Source organism: Arachis ipaensis, chromosome B2 (genome assembly GCF_059453495.1).
Source record: "Arachis ipaensis isolate K30076 ecotype BB chromosome B2, ASM5945349v1, whole genome shotgun sequence".
NCBI lineage: Eukaryota > Viridiplantae > Streptophyta > Magnoliopsida > Fabales > Fabaceae > Arachis > Arachis ipaensis.
In genome coordinates this window covers 26,277,943-26,298,938 of record NC_142437.1, presented here as the reverse complement: position 1 = coordinate 26,298,938, position 20,996 = coordinate 26,277,943, and the positions used below count along the sequence as shown (strand labels likewise).

At 39.2% G+C, this 20,996-nt stretch overlaps 1 non-coding gene across 1 annotated transcript; it reads right to left on the bottom strand.

The window, feature by feature from the left end:
- Positions 1 to 18,633: 18,633 nt before the first annotated feature.
- LOC148573373 (small nucleolar RNA R71) lies at positions 18,634 to 18,737 on the bottom strand. Its single transcript, XR_015906262.1, has one exon. It is a non-coding gene; the product is annotated as a small nucleolar RNA R71 (small nucleolar RNA).
- Positions 18,738 to 20,996: the final 2,259 nt, after the last annotated feature.

Here is a 20,996-nt window from a genome sequence, read left to right as displayed (position 1 = left end):
AAAGTTCACTTAATGGCCTAGCGTCCGCTATACAAGCTCTCATCTCTCAGCTGGCACCACCCAATACTTCAAACACTCAACAGGTAAGCTCCAGTGGAATTCCTTCTCAACCCTTACCCAATCCAAAGGGTGGCATTAATGCCAACACCCTAAGGTCCGGAACCACATTGCAAGAGAGGAATCAGGAGGAGTCAAGCCCACCAGAACACACCTCAGCTGAAGAGGTAGTGGAAATAGAAGATATTGAGGAGGAAGAGGATATACAGGACACGGCTGAAGAAGAAGAAGCTCAATCACAAGAAGAAGCACCAAAGGGCGCAAACACTGCAGAAAATGCCATTCCTATTCCATTTCCACAACTTGCAAGGAAGCCCAGGAAGCAGTTGGAACCTGATCCCAAAATGGTAGAAATATTCAAAAAGGTTGAGGTAACTGTTCCCCTTTTTGATGTTATTCAACAAGTACCTAAATACGCAAAGTTTTTAAAAGATTTATGTATACATAAAGACAAAATTAATGAATTAGAAACTATTCCTTTAGGTAGTTCTATATCTGTTTTAATGGGAGGTATACCTGAAAAGTGTAGTGATCCAGGTCCATGTATGGTTAATTGTACTATTGGTGGTGTAGTATTTTCTGACTGCATGTGTGATTTAGGAGCGTGTGTGAGTATAATGCCTTTGTCTATATGTGATATTTTGAGGCTCCCTCCCTTAAAAAGGTCGGCAGCTCATTTTGTGTTAGCAGATAAAAGCATTATTACAGTGGCTGGAGTTGTTGAAGATGTATTAGTGGGCATTAAGGGGCTCACATTCCCCATTGATTTTTATATCCTGGAGATGCCCCAAAATGACTCAGAGAAGCCATCATCAATCCTACTCGAAAGACCATTCCTGAAGACCTCGAAGTTCAAATTGGATGCTTTTTCAGGAACATATTCTTTTGAAATAGACGGCCGAGTAGTAAGCTTCAATCTGAATGGAGTTACGAAGCACCCTCCAGAAGATCATTCTATCCTCCAGTGTGACATTATAGATGAAACCGTAGCTGAAATTCACCAGGAGGAGTTAGAAGAAAAGTACATAGGACAAGGTCCGAGTGTGGGGACACTTTCTGAGGACAATGAAAGTACTTTACCATTGTCACCAACTCCAGACAATCCAGAGCCTAGCCATGAGCCGAAGTTAGAATTAAAACCCCTCCCTCCACACCTCAAATATACTTACCTTGAGGACAAGCAGAAGTTTCCAGTTATCATTGCACGGGAACTCACCTCTCAACAAGAAGAGCAGTTACTTAGTGTGCTGAGGAGGCACAAGAAGGCAATTGGGTGGAGTTTGGTAGACATAGTAGGCATCAACCCTCAAGTTTGTGAGCACAGAATATTTTTAGAAGAGGGAGCTAGACCTGTTCGTCAACCCCAGAGAAGACTGAATCCCACTATCTTAGAGGTTGTCAAAAAGGAAGTGACCAGACTACTAGAGGCAGATATCATCTACCCCATCTCAGATAGTGAATGGGTAAGCCCAGTACAAGTGGTACCCAAGAAGTCTGGAGTCACTACAGTGAAAAATGAGCATGGAGAGCTCATAGCAACCAGAGTACAGAACGCCTGGAGGGTCTGCATTGATTACAGGCGCCTAAACCAGGCCACTCGTAAGGATCACTATCCTCTTCCATTCATTGATCAAATGCTGGATCGCCTGTCAAGTAAATCGCATTATTGCTTTTTAGATGGTTACACAGGTTATTTCCAAATTCATATAGCTCCTGAAGATCAGGAAAAGACTACTTTTACATGTCCTTTTGGGACTTATGCTTATAAGAGAATGCCCTTTGGCTTGTGCAATGCACCAGCTACTTTCCAAAGGTGCATGATGAGTCTTTTCTCTGATCTTATTGAGGAGTGTATGGAGGTTTTTATGGATGATTTTAGCGTTTATGGTGATTCTTTTAGCCTTTGCTTAGATAGTTTATCTAGAGTATTAGATAGATGTGTCAGTACAAACCTTGTTTTAAATTTTGAAAAATGTCACTTTATGGTTAAAGAAGGGATTGTACTAGGACATGTTGTATCTAATACTGGCATTTCTGTAGATCCAGCAAAGGTGGATGTTATTTCTAGTTTGTCTTACCCCTCCTCTGTGAGGGAAGTCCATTCGTTCCTTGGCCATGCAGGTTTTTACCGGAGGTTCATTAAGGACTTTAGTAAGGTAGCACTTCCCTTATCCAGATTACTGCAGAAAGATATTGAGTTCGAGTTCAGCGAGGATTGCAAACAAGCGTTTGATAAACTAAAAACTGTCCTGACTCAAGCTCCAATTATAATAGGACCTGACTGGAGCCAGCCATTCGAAATCATGTGCGACGCCTCCAACCATGCAGTAGGAGCAGCGCTGGCTCAGCGTGAAGGTAAGGACCCCTTTGTAATTGCTTATGCGTCTAAAACTTTAGACACTACTCAGTCTAATTATACTACTACTGAGAAAGAGCTTCTTGCTATTGTTTTTGCTCTGGATAAATTCTGAGCCTATTTACTTGGTACTAAAGTAGTAGTGTATTCAGACCACGCAGCTCTAAAGTATTTATTAGCTAAAAAGGAATCCAAACCAAGGCTTATACGTTGGATACTGCTACTACAAGAATTTGATTTAGAAATAAAGGATATGAGTGGAAACCAGAATTTAGTGGCAGACCACTTGAGTCATCTTGAGCACATTAAGGATGATTCCACTCCTATAGCTGATAATTTCCCTTTTGATAACCTGCAAACAGTATCTGAGGTAGTCCCTTGGTATGCACCTGTAGCTAATTATCTAGTTAGCCGCACTTTTCCTCTAAACTTTACTAAGCATCAAAGAGAAAAGCTGAAAAGTGAGTCTAAATATTATATATGGGATGACCTATATTTATGGAGATGTGGCACTGACCAGGTAATTAAAAGGTGTATACCTCAATCAAAATTCCAGTCCATCTTAGAGGCCTGTCACTCATCTGAGAGTGGAGGACATTTCGGCCCTCAAAGAACAGCTAGAAAAATCTTAGACTGCGGATTCTGGTGGCCTACTCTTTTTAGAAACGCTGCTGAATTTTGTAAATCTTGTTTCCCATGCCAAAAAGTTGGTAATATATCCAAGAAGGATGAGATGCCTCAATAAATTATGCTTTTCTGTGAAATTTTTTATGTTTGGAGCATTGACTTCATGGGTCCATTTCCAAATTCTAATGGTTATTTTTATATATTGTTAGCTGTAGATTATGTTTCCAAATGAGTGGAAGCAATTCCTACCCGCATTGATGATGCTAACACTGTTGTTTCCTTTGTGAGAAACCACATTATTTGTCGCTTTGGATCACCACGAGCAATCGTGAGCGATCAAGGCACCCATTTTTGTAACAGGAGACTAACAGGATTACTGAAGAAGCATGGGATAATTCATAAAGTAGCAACAGCCTACCATCCTCAGGCTAATGGGCAAGCCGAGGTGTCAAACAGAGAGATAAAGCGCATATTGCAGAAGATAGTCAAACCTCATCGAAGAGACTGGAGTACCAGGCTACAAGATGCACTTTGGGCATACAGAACAGCATACAAGACACCCATTGGGATGAGTCCCTTTCGCTTAGTTTATGGAAAAGCCTGTCATCTCCCAGTTGAAGTAGAGCACAAAGCCTTTTGGGTAGTAAAGGAGTGCAACATGGGATTTGAGAAAGCCTGAGCTGAAAGGAAGTTGCAACTGCAAGAATTGGAAAGCCTTCGCCTGGAAGCTTATGAGAACTCAAGGCTGTACAAGGAAAAGATGAAGGCTGTACATAATCAGCACATCAAGAGGAAAGAGTTCTAACCTGAAGACTTAGTCCTCCTTTACAAATCTAGACTGAGGCTCATGCCAGGCAAGTTGAGATCAAAATGGGAAGGTCCATATAGAGTAGAGAAGGCTGAGCCGTACGGAGTTTTTCACTTAAGTCACCCTTCAAGCTCTGAACTCATCAAAGTGAATGGACATCGTCTGAAGCTATATCATGGTGAGAAGGTGACGAAAAACAAGGAGTTAGATATCTTCCTCTTGGAGGATCCACTCACAGCTGAAGACTGAGCTAGTGGAGCGTCCAACTTAAGGACGTTAAAGCAAAGTGCTAGGTGGGAGACAACCCACCATGGTATGATCGTTCCTTTCTTTATTCTTAGTTTTCTTATTCAATAACTCTTCTCTTTATTAGTACATTTAGTTTGCATCTGCATTTGCATATTTTTATTTAAAAAAAAAAGAAAAAAAAGAGGGAGAGCCGCGACGCGACAGCGTCGCCGACGCGTCCGCGTCGCAGGTGGCTCAGAGAGAATAATTAATCGAACAGAGAGTCACGCGAAAGCGTGGCTGGAGGCGTGCCTTTGGCACAAATCATCTCACGCGACCGCGTCGCTGACGCGTCTGCGTCACATGGGAAAAATGCCTCCCACGCGTCCGCGTCACTCACGCGGCCGCGTGACCTGGAAATCGACGTAAGAAAGGGTGCACGACCGAAAGTTGTGCTAGAGTGGTGCTGGACTGGTGCTGAACGCACAAGCCTTACCACACGGACGCATGGCTCACGCGTCCGCATCATATCCCTATAATGGCCACTCACGCGATCGCGTCGATCACGCGACCGCGTCACCCTGGATTTTGGCAAAAATAAGTTTTGAACAGAGAGTTGTGCGAGCGCGAGGCTGCCCTCGCGCCAGTAGCACAAAACGAGTCATGTGTCCGTGTGACCGATGCAACCGCATCAATTCATTTAAGCGCAAGTTGCGCGAACGCGTCCCCTACGCGTCCGTGTCGCCTGCGCCGCACAGCTTATCCTAATTTGCCAAATATCTTATCTTTCCCTTCCCCAAATCCTACTTTTTCTTTTCCCCCTCATTATTTTTTCCCTCTCTTCCTCCTTCCTTCTTTCTCACTTTCTATTCTCCCTCTCATCACCATTAACAAGGTTTTTCTTTTCTTCTTCCCTCTTTACTTTTCTATTCTTCTTCTTAATTTATGTTCTCTTCTTCTTTTCTTTTTCTTTTTACTTGTATTATCTATATTTTTCTTTTTCTTTCTTTTTCTTTTAATTGGTGTTAGATATTTAGTAGGGTCATTATTATTCCCTATGGTTTGCTTGTGGATTATTAAGAACTTGTTTGGCAATTTTATGTTAATTTTTAAAAGGGTTGCTTGCATGTTCCACTTATTATTTTCAATAGCTTACCTACCATGCATGCTATGTGTTTGTGAAAACGCCCGTATGGCATTGTGCACTATTTTTGGATTTCTTTTTACTCTAAATGCCTGCTTTTCACAAAACCCTTTTTTTATATTTTATTAATTTAATATAATTGCTATTCCAAACAGGTTGTTAGTTTGAATTCTGTGGTAATTTAACATGGACATTGAATGCTTGCTCTATGCTACTCATGCCTTTGCCTGCTTGCTAATAATTTTTCACATGCATTCATGACCATGTGTTAACTTCATTCATCTTTAATGTGCATTGATTACCACCCATACCATCCTCTTCCTTGCTCTACCCTTTGACATTTTGACATACTTTCTCTTTTCTCCCTTTCAGGATGGCCACCAAGAAAGGCAAGGAGAAAGCTGCTCCCAAATCAACAGCAAGGAGAGGAATAAAACGAGCACTAGTGGTAGAGCCTTCTTCAACTGCAGTTAAACCCTCAACAAAAAGAATTAAGAGGATTATAAAGGTTGATGATAAAGAGAAAGCCTTCCCAGCAAAGGACACTGCACGATTTCCCAATCGCTACTGTGAGCAGATGTTCTCCATCCTGGCAAAAAGGTGTTACAACAACGAATACCTTCTTATCCTCCCAAACCATATTGCTGAATTTGTTGAACCACAAATTGCACGGAGACAGTGGGGTTTCCTACAGAGACAGCCACGGCAGGTTAATCTTTCCTGGGTAGTTGAGTTCTACTCCAACTTCCACCTGCCGACCCTGCAGTCTGTCTATGTCCGTCAGAAGCAAGTTCCTATTACAGAAGAGGCCATTCAACGAACTTTAGATCTTTCCCCTACTCCAGAAGGACTGGACTCATTTCAAGAAGCCGCACTCAAGCGCCAGATGTACCAATTTGACTGGGACGCTGTTCTCAGAGTTATCGCACTACCTGGCAGTAGATGGATCTACGGATACCATCGTTCTCGTCCTAAGGGAATATCGGCTTCCGCACTTACCTTGGAGGCTCGAGTATGGGCACAGATTATGTCCCATTACGTTTTTCCGAGCACTCACAAATCCTCCTTCACTGCAGACATGGCCGTTCTACTATGGTGCATCCTTACAGACCAGCCTCTGAACCTACCAAGACACATCCAGAATGCTATGGGACACGTACAAATTGTGAGCAACTTACCTTTTTCCGCTTTGGTTTCAGATCTCGTCTCAACCGCCGGAGTCTCCTATAGAGCTGGGGACACCAAAGCCATGCTTCCACGAGAAGATTAGTATGTCCCTAACGGGAAATATATCAGACCTCCAGCAGCCACTACCAGCCAGCCTACTGAACCAGCTGAAGAGCTTCCTCCTTCAACACCACAAGCACTTACAACCACTCAACTGCTCCATCAGATACTTGAAACGTTGGATCGACAGGAACACAAAGTAAAGCTAAGAGAGCGCCGTAACAAGCACCGATTCACATACCTCAAGGAGCTACTTAAAGGAAAATACAGAGACTCAGATCTTTACCCACTTATTCATTAAATAAGCATGAATTTATAATTCCTTCCTAAAAATACTTTATGGTTGAAAACTTGCTTCCTAGAGACTTTTAATTTTGTATTTTAATTCTTCTTTATTCCATTCGATGCCGTGATCTGTGTGTTAAGTATTTCAGGGTCTATAGGGCATGAATGACTTGGAGATTGGAAAGGAAGCTTGCAAAAATGGAAGGAACACAAGAAATTAAGGAGATGACCAGCGAGAAGTGATGCGGGCACATGGCTCACGCGACCGCGCGATATAGAGAAAATTGCAATGACGCAGACGCATGGCTCATGCGACCGCGCGGATTGGAAACTGCACCAGTGACGCGAAGGCATGGACGACGCGCACGCGTGGCAAGGCAAAACGCTGGATGACGCGAATGCCTGGATGACGCGATCGTGTGACATGCGCGATCTGCAGAATCTGTAGAATTCGCTGGGGGCGATTTTGGGCCCTGTTTTGACCTAGTTTTCGGCCCAGAAAAGCAGGTTAGAGCCAGGGAACATGCAGAGACCAGAGACAACATTCATTTCACATATTTTTTAGTTTTAGATCTGATTTTACCTCTCCTCTAGGTTTTCTCTCTACACATTCATAGTTCTTAGGATTTGATTTTATTGCTTTTTGGATTGGAACATTGAGAAGAGTTATTACCTCCGTCAAGACTTCGTCGTTCTAGTTTGTTTCCTTACTTGTCACTTACTCTTTCATGTTCCTTATTTACTCAGAATTACTCTTGGATTATTTCTAGAATTTATTTATATAATAATTATTTTTATTTTAATTGATCCTTTTGATTATTATTTATTATGTCTTTCAGTATTTCTCTTCCTTATTTTGTGAAATTTACATTCATAATGAGCGAGTAGTTCCGTAACTTGATTGGGAGATGATTGAAAGGAAACCTTGAGTTGGGTTACTCAAGAGAAAAATTGTAATTGAGTTTATTGTTAGATCGCCCTCTAATCATTGACACTAACCCCTCCCAAGGGAGAGGATTAGGACTTGTGACTAGAAATAGCTTTCCAACTTGCTTGACTTTCCTCTACCTAGTAAAGGATAACTAAGCAGAACAACCTTCAATTATCAATTAATCTCGAGAGTACTCCAACAAGAATAGGGCTTCCAACTAATCCACTCCCAGTCAAGGTTTTTATTTAAAATTACATAAATTCTCTAATTTAGTTTCCTGATTATCAACTTAAACCATTTTTGAAAACATCTGATTAATAAAATAGCACATCTTTCTGCAACTCGTTGGGAGACGACCTGGGATTCATACTCCCAGTATTTTGATTTTAATTTTAATTTTGTGACAACCCTTCTAAATTGATAAGTGGATTTTCGGTTGGTTAAGAATTGTACTTGCAACGTATCTCTTATGATAATTTCTTAACTCGCCAATTTTCGCCACGTCAGAGATACATATTCATTTTCACTCCTCTCTTCAGGTTCACTTTCACTCATTTCTTTACAATTTGTGATTTCTACGATTACCTTCTAAGTGCTTGTAGTGTTTCATAGTTCTTTAGTTTATGTATCATAGTTTTTTACTTTAGACAGATGTAGAAAATTTTTTATAAGAGTAATGGAAGCTAATGTGAGTTTACTAGTATATTTTGATGGTGAGATTATACCATATACAACTGAGGGTGTAGAATTTATTTGTAGAACTCCAGTTTCTTTTACTATTTCTTGCACGTTGTCATTTGTAGAGTAGAAAAATAGATTATGCCAACACATACACGGAGATATTTTAAAAAGAGTTAGTATTATTTTATACAGGCAATCAGTGTTGGTTTTCGGTAGTATAATACAATTTCAATTAATGAATGTGATCGATGAAGCCACTATACTAGAGATGTTAATGATTTATAGACAGAATCAAGCTCATGTGTCGATCCTGGAGTTGTATGTTGAGTTCGAGTAGTTGGCTATTAGCCACAAATCAGAGGAATCATTGCTAAGTGAAGGAGACAACATAGATTGGGAAGAAAATAACAGTGACAGTGAAGAAGAGTTTTTAGCCAACAATGACATGTTGGGAGGAAGCGACAGAGGAAACGAGAGTGCTGATAGGGAAGTTCATGCTTTAATAATCACGGTAGCAAGCCAAGATTCTTTCGATGTGTCATCTTTTATGCGTGATTTGAACCTCGATGCTATGCACGTACCAGAATTTTTTGAGTTTGCAAACCCAAGTATGTAACTTTATCATTTTTTAAAGAATGTTAGTTAAATTGTTTTTTTTTAAAAGAATGTTGATTATTTCAATATTTCAAGATTTCATATGTCATTACAGTAGTTGTTAATAAGATTATTTTTCGTAAAAAAAGAAACAAATAAGTTTCATTATTTTTCTTGATATTGTAAGTGCATGAATCAAAACGGCTACAAATCAATGATATTTTAATTTTATTGAGTTAAGATGTTAAATACTATGAGATATACTTTTATAGAACTTTAAAATTGTTATATATTCCTTGTTTGTAGGCATTTCCTTTGTGCATGATGGTGAGTTTGTTGTTGGAATGAAATTTGGTTTCAGGGAGGTTATGGTCATGGCAATTAGAAAGTACACCCTTTTTAAAGGGGTCGATTACAGGGTCTACAAGTTTGAGCCTTTGATGTTTTATACAAAATACCTTCAATATGGTAAATGTTGTGATTGGATGATTTTGGCTAGTTTGATTCAGCGAAAGTGTTGTTGGAAAATTAGGCGGTACAATGAAAGTCATATGTGTACTATGGGGACAATTTCTCAAGACCATTCGAAAATGGATTTAGACACAATTGCGGATGCCATAAGGGCTCTAGTTGAAGTTGACCCATTCTTGAAGGTCCAACTTGCCATTGAAAATGTTTAATCGAAGTTCAACTATATGATAAGCTATCGTAAAGCTTGGTTGGCAAAGCAAAAGTCAATTACAAAAATCTTTGGGGGTTGAAAAGTTTTCTATAAGTGTTTGCCGGCATGGTGTATGCCAATGTGTGCTTAGAACCCAGAATCTATGGTTCAGGTAGATACTATACCAGCATATCGTAGATCTGAGGTGGAGGAAGGCGTCAAAATAATGCGTTGAGTATTTTGGAGCTTCCATCCATGCATTAGAGCATTTCAACATTGCAAACCATTCGTGCAGGTTGATGTCACACATCTGTATGGAAAATAAAAAAGGAGCTCTTTTGGTTGTCGTGTCTCAAGATAAAAACTAACATATCATGTCACTTGCTTTTGCCATTGTTGAAAGAGAGTCCGCGGATGCATGGCATTTTTTCTTAAATAATCTATGGAGGAATGTCGTCAGGAGGGATGGTGTTGGTATTCTTTCTGATCAACATAACTCTATTAGCGCAGCAATGGCTAGATGTAACAGTGCGTTGAGTCCTCTGAGGGTATTTCATCTTTTCTGTGTCAGGCATATCGCGTCGAACTTCTTACGAAGATTCAAGGTACCATACATGCAAAAACGCATCGTAAATATGGGTAAAACATTTTTTTATATAAAGTTGGTCTCTGTAGATTCTTAATTTATTATATACTTTTTGAATTAGTAATCAGTTGTATTATCTTGAAACAAATTTCTATGTAGGGTATTCAAAGACTGAACAACAATACACCGAGTAATACCAGCTGGTAGCACGAATCCCCACACTTTCGTACTATTGTACCAGCTAGGGTGTACATGGGCCGGGCCACATCGGGCTTGGCTTAACCCAGACCCGACCCGAAATATAGACCGGGCCTAATTTTTAGACCCTAACCCGATCCTAGACCCGATGAGACCTACGCACCTTCGGGCCGGGTGAAAACCGAGTCTTTAACATGTAAAAATCACCTAATCTCCAATAATTATTTCATAATTCACATAGTAAAATTCACTTAAAAAAATATAATAAGAACCAACCCTTCTCTAAAATTAAAGCATAACCATAATCAATACTAATATTGTCTAATAGCACCAAATATTTAAATCAATACAAATAACACAATATTATGCATTAGTCTAAAATCTTATCCATTTTAAACATAAAACATTAACTTATAATCTTATAATGACTAATAACACAAAATATTAAGGTTTACAATATTTAAATTTCACATAAGAATAGCCATCATCCATCACTAATAACACAAAATATTAATTGTGTATTATGACCGGGCCACCGGACCGAGTTCGGATGACCCGAGCTATAGCCCGGAACCGATCCGAAATAATGACCGGGTCTATTTTTGAGACCCTTACTGGCCCTAAATACACTAAATTAGCCCCTAAAGTGTTCGGGGCCAGGCCGGATCTTCAAGTCGGGCCGGGCCGGGCCATGTACACCCGTAGTACCAACAAGTGTATTGGATTGTCCAAGCAATACCTGAGCGAGTCAGGGTCGATCCCACGAGAATTATGGATTGAAGCAAGCTATGGTTATCTTGCAGGTCTTAGTCAGGCGAAATCAGAAGGTTGTATATAGAGTTGGTTGAAGTATGATGATCATGAAACTATGAAAGCAAAAGGGGTAGAAAATACCAAGGTTCTGAAAATCGGACCAGACTGGCCAGTTCAACCGGATTAACCAAAAACTGGTCACCAGGCCGGTTTGGGTGACCTCCAAAACTGCCCTGCAAAAAACTGACAAAAAAATCGGTTGAATTGGTAGTTAACAGGTGAACCAGTCAAACCGGCCAGGTTTTTAACCGTACCGATTTTTACTTATGGATCTGAATTGGCGCCGCTTTACGTAAAAAAAAAAAATTAGAAGCCCAACCTACTTACCCACATAGTTGACCCGACGTCCTAATGATGCAACTCCTTATGCAAACGGCGAGACTTCAGTTCTCTCACTCACCAGCCACCACACTTCAACCCTAATTTCACTTTGAAGTTCCAATCTTCATCAGTTCATCAAACTCCAATGAACACGACCGCCTTCCCAGTCTACCACAATCGACACTACATCAGAGCTTCTGTCACCGGGCAGAAGGACCTCCAACGGGTGGCATCTGGGCATCTGAACTCCGAAGCTTCCATGGTCGGCGTTGTCTGCTTGTCTGGTAAGCTTTTTTGTCAACGTCGTTGGGTATCTGTTCTACCGCCGTGACCTAGACGACTACTTTGGTCTCTGTCGCAGTGAGTTGTACTAGTTTTTTCAACTAATTTTTTTCATTTTGTTAATGAACTAGATGAATTGATGCAGAGTTCTGTATGTAATGGCTGCTATACTGGTTTTTCAATTTTGGATTCTGAATTTTGTTGTAATTGTTGTAATGGCAGAGATTTTATTGATATGTGAAAGTACTGTTTGTCATATTAGAATAAATCAATTTTATTATTTCTTTTGTTAATCAAATTTTGGAAGTCTTGGGAAGGGACTAATATTGTTGTTGGCTTCTGATAATTTCGTGATCCAACATAAATTCCTTTCTGAACTTGAGTTTCTGATGCTTTATTTATTTTTTTAATTCTTGCTGCCTCTCTTGACTAAAAGAAACCACTATTGGAGACAGGGGCAACAACCTAATTTAGAAAGCCAGAAAAAAAAAACAAATATTTTATTTTGGAGATACCTTAGCTTTTGGCCAATGAAATAGTTTGCATTGCTTACAATTATTTGACTAATTAATTATATGACAACAACATCTTAAAATTGAGTTCTCCTTATAATTGCTGCATATGGAAGCTATAGCAATCAATGGTCGTGGCAATGTATTGTTCAATGATTCTAAGATTAAGATGAGCTTATGAATAAGACCAAGAAACAAATGTTTGGTGAGCAAATCTTCTGCTATTAAGAAAACTCAGTTTATTGCTATTATACATTGAATTTTTTTATAATTTTATTGTATATTTAACTAAACCAGTTCAACCACGGTTCGATTCCGGTTGGACCATTAAACCATTGAACCAGTTATTTGACCGGTTCGGTTCTCGCAACCTTGAAAAATACTGATAGGAATAGAGTTGAGAGTTGGAGTTGCTTTGTCTTTCTGAATTAACTCTGGTAGTACTATCTTCTCTGCTTGTGAATGATCTTCTTCTATGGCAGGCTGTATGTGATCAACGCCATGGGCCGTGGTCATTGATCTCCTCTGCTATAGATTGAATGCCATTGGCCGTGGTCATCCAATCTGACGAAGGGTGAAGTGCATAGCAATCCATTCTCTTGGCGATCCTACTCAAAACGCCATAGACAAGGTCGAATCTTCTGGATCAGAGAACGCTGCTTCTTAGGATTCTAGCATATACCACGGAGACCCTAATCTCCTCGGAAATCGGCTGAACTGGTGTCTCGGGAAGTCCCCAACGAAGTCGTGGATTAACCGTCTGAGAGATGTATAAACATAGCTGTTGGCTCGTGCTTTCCAGTCACGCATTTTTCACACGAACCCAAGTAGACGCGGGTGTTTATCAGGCACATTCGTCTTAATGTGATGAACAGAGCTAATTGGTTAGATCATCCTATTCACCACGATGAAGACCGGATATACATCTTAGAGATAGATCAAACACGGATCGAAGAAGAAATAGTAATACTTTTATTAATTCATAGGACTTAGCAGGGCTCTTCCCCTCAACCTAGGAGGTTTAGAAACTCATACTGAAGTAAAAACACAAGTAAAACGTGGATGATGCTGAATGGTAGTATGTTGTTCGAATGATTATGTAAAATACACTTTAAATACTAAACAGATGACTAGTAAGGGTAAAATAGTCTATTTAGTGCTAAAGTCCACTTCTGGGGCCCACTTGGTGAGTGTTTGGGCTGAGATTTGATAAGATCTACGTGCTATGAGGTCTCTAGGGCGTGGAACGCCAGCTAGGGGGTCTTCTTTGGGCGTCTGTACATTAGTCTCTGCTCTTTGGGCGCTGGACGCCTGGAAGGGGGCAGGTAGCTGGCATTGGATGCCAGTTTTGGGCCTTCTAATCCAAAGCAAATAATGGACTATTATATATTGATGGAATGCTGTAGAAGTCAGCCTTCCAAAGACGTTGAGAGTGCTTCATTTGGACTTCGTTAGCTCCAGAAAAGCTCTTCCGAATGCAGGCAGGTCAGATCCGAACAGCATCTGCAATGCTTTCTCTGTCTCTGAATCAGACTTCTCTCCAGCTCCTCAATTTCAGCCAGAAAATACCTGAAATTATACAAAAACACAAAAACTCATAGTAGAATCTAAAAATGTGAATTTAACACTAAAACCTATAAAAACTTAATGAAAACTATATAAAACATGCTAAAAACTATATGAAAATGATGCCAAAAAGTGTATAAAATATCCGCTCATCACTAGTGATTGTGGGAGCATGGAGAGAGATATACTCAATGTTGTGACAAGATTGATCATCGACAATTGGTTATGGCTTTCATTGAAGGGAATCGCTGGGGTCATATGACAACCAATCTGGTTGAGTGCATAAACTCTGTGTTGAAGGATGCGCACAATCTCCCTGTGATGACATTGGTAAGGGCAACCGTTTACCGCTTGAATGAGCTATTTACCCGAAAGAGTGCAGAGGCTCAAGAGCGCATCAATGTTGTACATGCCTTCTCAAAATTTTCCACTACTAATTTGCAAGAAAATTTATAGGCATCGATTTGATAGGCACAATGAAGTTTTCAAGGTTCGTGAGATGACTAATGGAGTTGAATACACGGTTGACCTCAGGCACAAAGTATGTGGCTATGGTAACTTCTAAGTGACTCGACTTTCATGTCACCACATTTTTGCATGTTGTGCTAACCAGCGTCTTGATTAGCGATTTATGTAACAACCTAGTTTTTCGAGTACGTGAGATCTTTTCTGAAGGCACGGATTTCTCTAAAAGATCAGTAAAGGAAACACCTCTGATGTATCATCAAGCATCTCAATCCTAATTGTCATTATGTCATATTTAAGTCAGGACCTCAGTTGAGACAAGTTCAACAACGCAATCGCGAAGAACCTTGTTTTTAAACCGTATCAGTTAGGAGTTTTGATTCTAGTTTCCGTAAATAGTCTCAGTTTGACAAACCGGACTTGATTCATAAGAGAAGAAAGATAATAGTATAATATTATAATATTACCTGGTCTATTTTAGCTAAAAACAAGAAATCGGTTTAATCGGGTTCACAGTTTACTGGTGCAACTTAACACCAGCACTCTCTGATGACTTTAGCAATGCTAATGCCTCATCATATGCCTTCTATTCTCATGTTAATCACGTTACTAGTGTCATTTATACTATTAGCTCAGATATTAATCTCTGGAAGTGTTGTTAAGTGTATGTTCTAATACATCTAGTTTTAGTAATTATACATCTAAGATATTTTAATATTATTTTAATCCACCTCCAAGCCAACCAATCACAACTCACCTTACACCCCAAGACCTACAAGGCTGACTCATTTACTCCTTGTGGCCAAAAATAGGAAGAGAGAAAAAGAGAGAAAAGTTCTTAGTTCCAAATCTTCAAAGCTTGATTTCTTTTAAACTAAAACTCAAATCAAAATTCCAATCCGACCAAAATGATCCTATCTTCTTTCTCTACATAACCATATGACTTATCAAGGCTGGAATCAAGGTGAGTTGGCTGCTGATGAGCGGATATTTTATACGCTTTTTGGCATCTTTTTCATATAGTTTTCATTATGTTTTGTTTAAGTTTTATTATAATTTCATAGGTTTTAGTGCAAAATTCATATTTTTGGATTCTAATTTGAGTTTTTGTATTTTATGATGATTTAAGATAAATTCTGGCTAAAATTGAGGAGCTTTGAAAAAAGTCTGATTCAGAGACAGAGAAAGGAATGCAGATGTTGTTAGGATTTGACCTCCGTGCACTCGAAGGAGTTTTTCTGGAGCTACAAAAGTCCAAATGGCACGCACTTAATGGATATAGAAAGCTAACATCCAGGGCTTTCCAGAAATATATAATAGTTCTTACTTTTCTTGAGAAATGAAGGTCCAAAACTGGCGTTCAACGCCAGTACTCCACCCTCTTCTTGGCGTCGGACGCCCAAAAGGGAGCAGCTGGCATCCAACGCCCAAACAGGAGCCCAAGACTGGTGTTCAATGCCCAAGAAGGATCCTAGGATGTGGAGACACCCTTAGCTCAGCCCAAACACTGACCAATGGGTCCTGAAAGTGAATTGTTTTGGCACTACAAGACTAGTTTCTCTGATTTCTGTAATTCTTAGTTAGCAGATTAGTATATATAGACAAGAGTTCACCCTTGTTAAAAAAAACTCTCGCCCACTTTTATGTTTTACATTACCTTTTGTAAAGTATGAGTCACTAACCTCCTAAGGTTAAGGTTAGGAGCTCTACTGATTCTTATGGATTAATAATATCACTATACTATTTCAATCTATGCTTGATTCTATTCTAAGATGTATTTTCATTCTTCATCCTAATGAATTGGGAGTGTAAATTGACTGCCATCCCTATTCACATGGGTTCTTGCGAGTCCATGACGGGATAGTACTGAACCACAAGCTTGATTAAACATCAATTAGACGGCTAATCCATGTTTTCGTTAGGGACTTCTCGAGACATTAGTTCAGCCGAGGTGCGGGGCGATTAGGGCCTTTGTGGTAGGCTAGAACTAAGATGCAGCATTCTCTGATCTGGAAGATTTGGCCTTTTCTGTGGCGCTTTGAGTAGGATCACCAATGGAATGGGCTGCAGGAGCTTCACCCCCATTCAGATTGGATGACCGCTGACCCGGCGTTTGATCTGAAGCAGAGGAGATTAATGACCGTTAACCCGGCATTAATCATATACAGCCTGCCATGGAATGAATCAATCAGAAGTTGGAGTAGATGGTGAGAAAAGTTGATCCAAAAGGAAGAAGCATCTCTGAAGCCTCAACCGTTCTCATACCATTGATTTCACACCTATCTAGTAACGTTTTATTTATTTAACTATTTTATGCATTTTCTCGTGACAACTATAATTTCTATCCGCCCGACTAAGATCTGCAAGGAAACCATTGCTTGCTCAAACTAACAATCTCCATGGGATCGACCCTCACTTCCCTGAGGTATTACTTGGACGACCTAGTATACCTGCCGGTCTATCTGTGCAAAACGTGCGGAGCCAGTTTCGTGCACCAAGTTTTTGGCGCCGTTGCTGGGGATTGTTCGACCGGATTATCTTATTGCTTAGATTAGGTACTTTTTACTTTTGTTTGAGTCTTTTGTTTTCTTTTTCAAAAACTTTTTCAAAAATCCATCTTTTCTTTGTCTTTTGTTGGAGTCTAGTGTCAATGCTTAAGTTTGGTGTCCTTTGTGTGTTCTTTATTTTCTTTAAATTTTCAAAAATTGTTCTTAGTGTTCTTCTTGGTATTCAAGTTGTTCTTGTTTCTTTTCTTGTTTTGATCTTAAAATTTTTTAAGTTTGGTGTCTTTTGGTGTTTTTCTTTTTAAATTTTTGAAAACCAAGTGTCTTTTGATCTAAAAATTTTAAGTTTAGTCTCTTGTGATTGTTTTTCTCTCTTTCTTCATTAATTTAAAAAATAAAAAAAAATATCCTTTCTATCTTTATTAAAAAATTTCGAAAATCTTACTCCTTTTGATTTAAAAATTTTAAAGTTTGGTATTTTCTTGTTAGTAAAGTCAAATTTCAAATCTTATTTTTTTAAATCTTTTCAAATTTTTTCTTTTAATTTGATTCTTTCTTATCTTATCTTTCTTTTAAATTTTAAAATTCAAAACTTTTTCAAATCTTTATCTTATCTTTGGTTTATCTTTCTCTAAATTTCAAATCATTATCTTATCTTATCTTAATTTTAAAATTCAAAATCAAATCTTTTCAAAAATCAAATCTTTTCAAAAATCAAATCTTTTTCAAATCATTATCTTATCTTATCTTAATTCTAAAATTCAAAATCAAATCTTTTCAAATTCTTATCTTATCTTGTTGACTTTTCCTTTCCAATTTTAAATTTCAAAATTTTTAAAATTAAATATTTTTCAAATCTGCTATCTTATCTTATTTTCTAATATTTCTTAATTAGTTACTTTTTTCTCTTTCTATCTTTTTCAAAACTTCCTAACTAATTCACCTCTCTTCTATTTTCGAAAACTAATATTCTTTTTCTCTCTCTTCTTTTTCAAAAATCACACTCAATTTTTCAAATCTTTTTAATTCAATTAATAAATAAAATAAAAACAAAAATATTTTAATTTTAGTTTCTCTTTTTGATTCATAAATTTTCAAATTTCTCTACCCTTTTATTCGAATTCTTCATCTCATTCCTCTATCTTCATTCTTCTTTCTTCTTCATATCTCACAGGGAGTTCTCTATCCTTTGACATAGAGCTCCTATTCTCTTTCTTTCTTGTTTTCTTTTCTTGTTTATGAGCAGGAACAAGGATAACGAACCTCTCTTTGATCCTGATCCTGAACTTAAGAAGACCCTAAGGAGGCGTTTACAACAAGTTAAGGCACAACACTTCGGAAGAGATCTCACAGAACTTTTCGAATAAGAAACAGAAAATACAAACATGGCAGCCGAACAGAATAATGGAGGAGATACAAGAAAGGTTCTTGGTGACTTTACTGCACCCACTTCTGACTTCTATGGAAGAAGTATCTCCATACCTGCCATTAGAGTAAATAACTTTGAGCTTAAGCCTTAGTTAATCTCTCTAATGCAACAGAATTGTAAATTTCATGGACTTCCACTGGAAGATCCACATCAATTCTTATCTAAATTTTTGTAAATCTGTGACACTGTTAAGACCAATGGAGTGGATCCTGAGGCCTACAGACTTATGCTTTTTCCTTTTGCTATTAGAGACAGAGCTAGGATATGGTTAGATTCTCAACCTAAGGAAAGCCTAGACTCTTGGGAAAAGTTGGTCAATGCTTTCTTGGCCAAGTTCTTTCCACCTCAGAAGATGAGCAAGCTCAGGGTGAAAGTTCAAACCTTCAAACAAAAAGAGGGTGAATCCCTCTCTGAAGCTTGGGAAAGATACAAGCAACTGATAAGAAGATGTCCTCCTGACATGCTCTCAGAATAGTCTATCCTAAGAATCTTTTATGATGGTCTATCTGAGATGTCCAAGATGTCCTTGGACCATTCTGCTGGTGGATCACTCCACTTGAAGAAAATGCCTGAAGAGGCGCAGGAACTCATTGAAATGGTTGCAAACAACCAGTTCATGTATACTTCTGAGAGAAACCCTATGAACAATGGGGTAGCCCAGAAGAAATGAGTTCTAGAAGTTTATACTCTGAATGCTATATTGGCTCAAAATAAGATCTTGACTCAACATGTCAATATGATCTCTCAGCATTTGATTGGAATGCGAGCTACAGTTGGCAGTACTTAAGACACCTCCTATGATGGAGATGCCTATGATCCAGATCAACCCATGATGGAAGAGGTGAATTACATTGAAGAACCCTATGAAAACAACTACAACTCCTCATGGAGAAATCATCCTAACCTTTCTCGGAAGAATCAACAGAAGCCTCAGCAAGGCTTTAACAATAATCAAGGTGGAAGAACCCAGAATAGGTTCAACAACAAACCATCATTCCCATCTTCTCAGTAACATATGGAGACTTCTAAACAGAGCCTTTCTGACTTAGCAACCATAGTCTCTGAAATCTCTAAGACTACTCACAGTTTCATAACAGAAACAAGGTCCTCCATTAGAAATCTGGAGGTACAAGTTGGTTAGCTAAGTAAGAAAATCCCTGAGACCCCTCCTAACACTCGCCCAAGTAACACTGAATTAAACCCAAGTGAAGAGTGCAAGGCCATCATTATGGAAGCTGAGGCCGAATCTGAAGGGGATACTCTAGCATTGAATGCCAGTAAGGAAGTCCTTACTGTGCGTTCAACACCCAAGGATGAGCTATACCTGGCATTGAACGCCAGTAAGGAAGACCTTACTGGGTATCCAAAGCCCAAAGAAGAACCATCATTGGCGTTGAATGCCAGTAATAGGGCAGCTGGGCATTCAACGCCCACTAAAGACTTCCCTATTGAAGAACTGAAGGCAACTAAGGCTCATGAGGAGACTATAGAAGTTCCCTTGAATGCCTTATTGCAGTCATGGATTATGAAGATCACTCCTCCTCTGAAGAGGAAGAGGAAACTAGGGAAGAGCAAGTTGCTCAGTACCTAGGACTTCTGATGAAGTTGAATGCCAAGTTATTTGGAACAGAGACATTGGAGGAAGAACCTCCAGTGCTCACTAAGGAACTCAATGCCTTGGTTCAGCAGAAGTTACCTCAGAAGAAGTCGGATCCTAGACGCTTCTTGATTCCTTGCTCCATAGGTACCATGACCTTTGATAAGGCTCTGTGTGACCTAGGGTCAAGCATAAACCTCATGCCTCTTTCTATAATGGAGAGGCTGGGAATCTTTGATGTACAAGCTGTAAGAATCTCACTAGAGATGGAAGACAAGTTTATGAAAAAGGCTTATGGACTGGTAGAGGATGCCTTGGTGAAGGTTGAAGACTGTTACATCCCTGCTGATTTTATAATCCTAGATACTGGGGAGGAAGAGGATGAATCCATCATCCTTGGAAGACTTTTCCTAGCTACAGCTAAGGCCGTGATTGATGTAGACAGAGGTAAACTAGTCCTAGAATTAGATGAGGACTATCTTCTGTTCAAGGTTTATAAACCTCATTCTACTTCAGTTGAAGGAAGCACCATTAACAAACAAGAAGTGCTTCAACCGCTCCTCTCACTACAAGACTAGTTTATCTGATTTCTGTAATTCTTAGTTAGCAGATTAGTATATATAAACAAGAGTTCACCCTTGTTAAAAAACCTCTTGCCCACTTTTAGGTTTTACATTACCTTTTGTAAAGTATGAGTCACGAATCTCCTAAGGTTAAGGTTAGGAGCTCTGCTGATTCTTATGGATTAATAATATCACTATTCTATTTCAATCTATGCTTGATTCTGTTCTAAGATGTATCTTCATTCTTCATCCTAATGAATTGGGAGTGTAACTTGACCTTTATCCCTATTCACATAGGTTCTTGCGAGTCCTTGACGGGATAGTACTGAACCACAAGCTTGATTATACATCTCTTAGACTGCTAATCCACGGCTTCGTTGGGAACTTCTCGAGACATTAGTTCAGCCGAGGTGCGGGGCGACTAGGGCCTTTGTGGTATAGGCTAGAACTAAGACGCAGCATTCTCTGATCCAGAAGATTCAACCTTGTCTGTGGCGCTTTGAGTAGGATCACCAAGGGAATGGGTTGTAGGAGCTTCACCCCTGTTCAGATTGGATGACC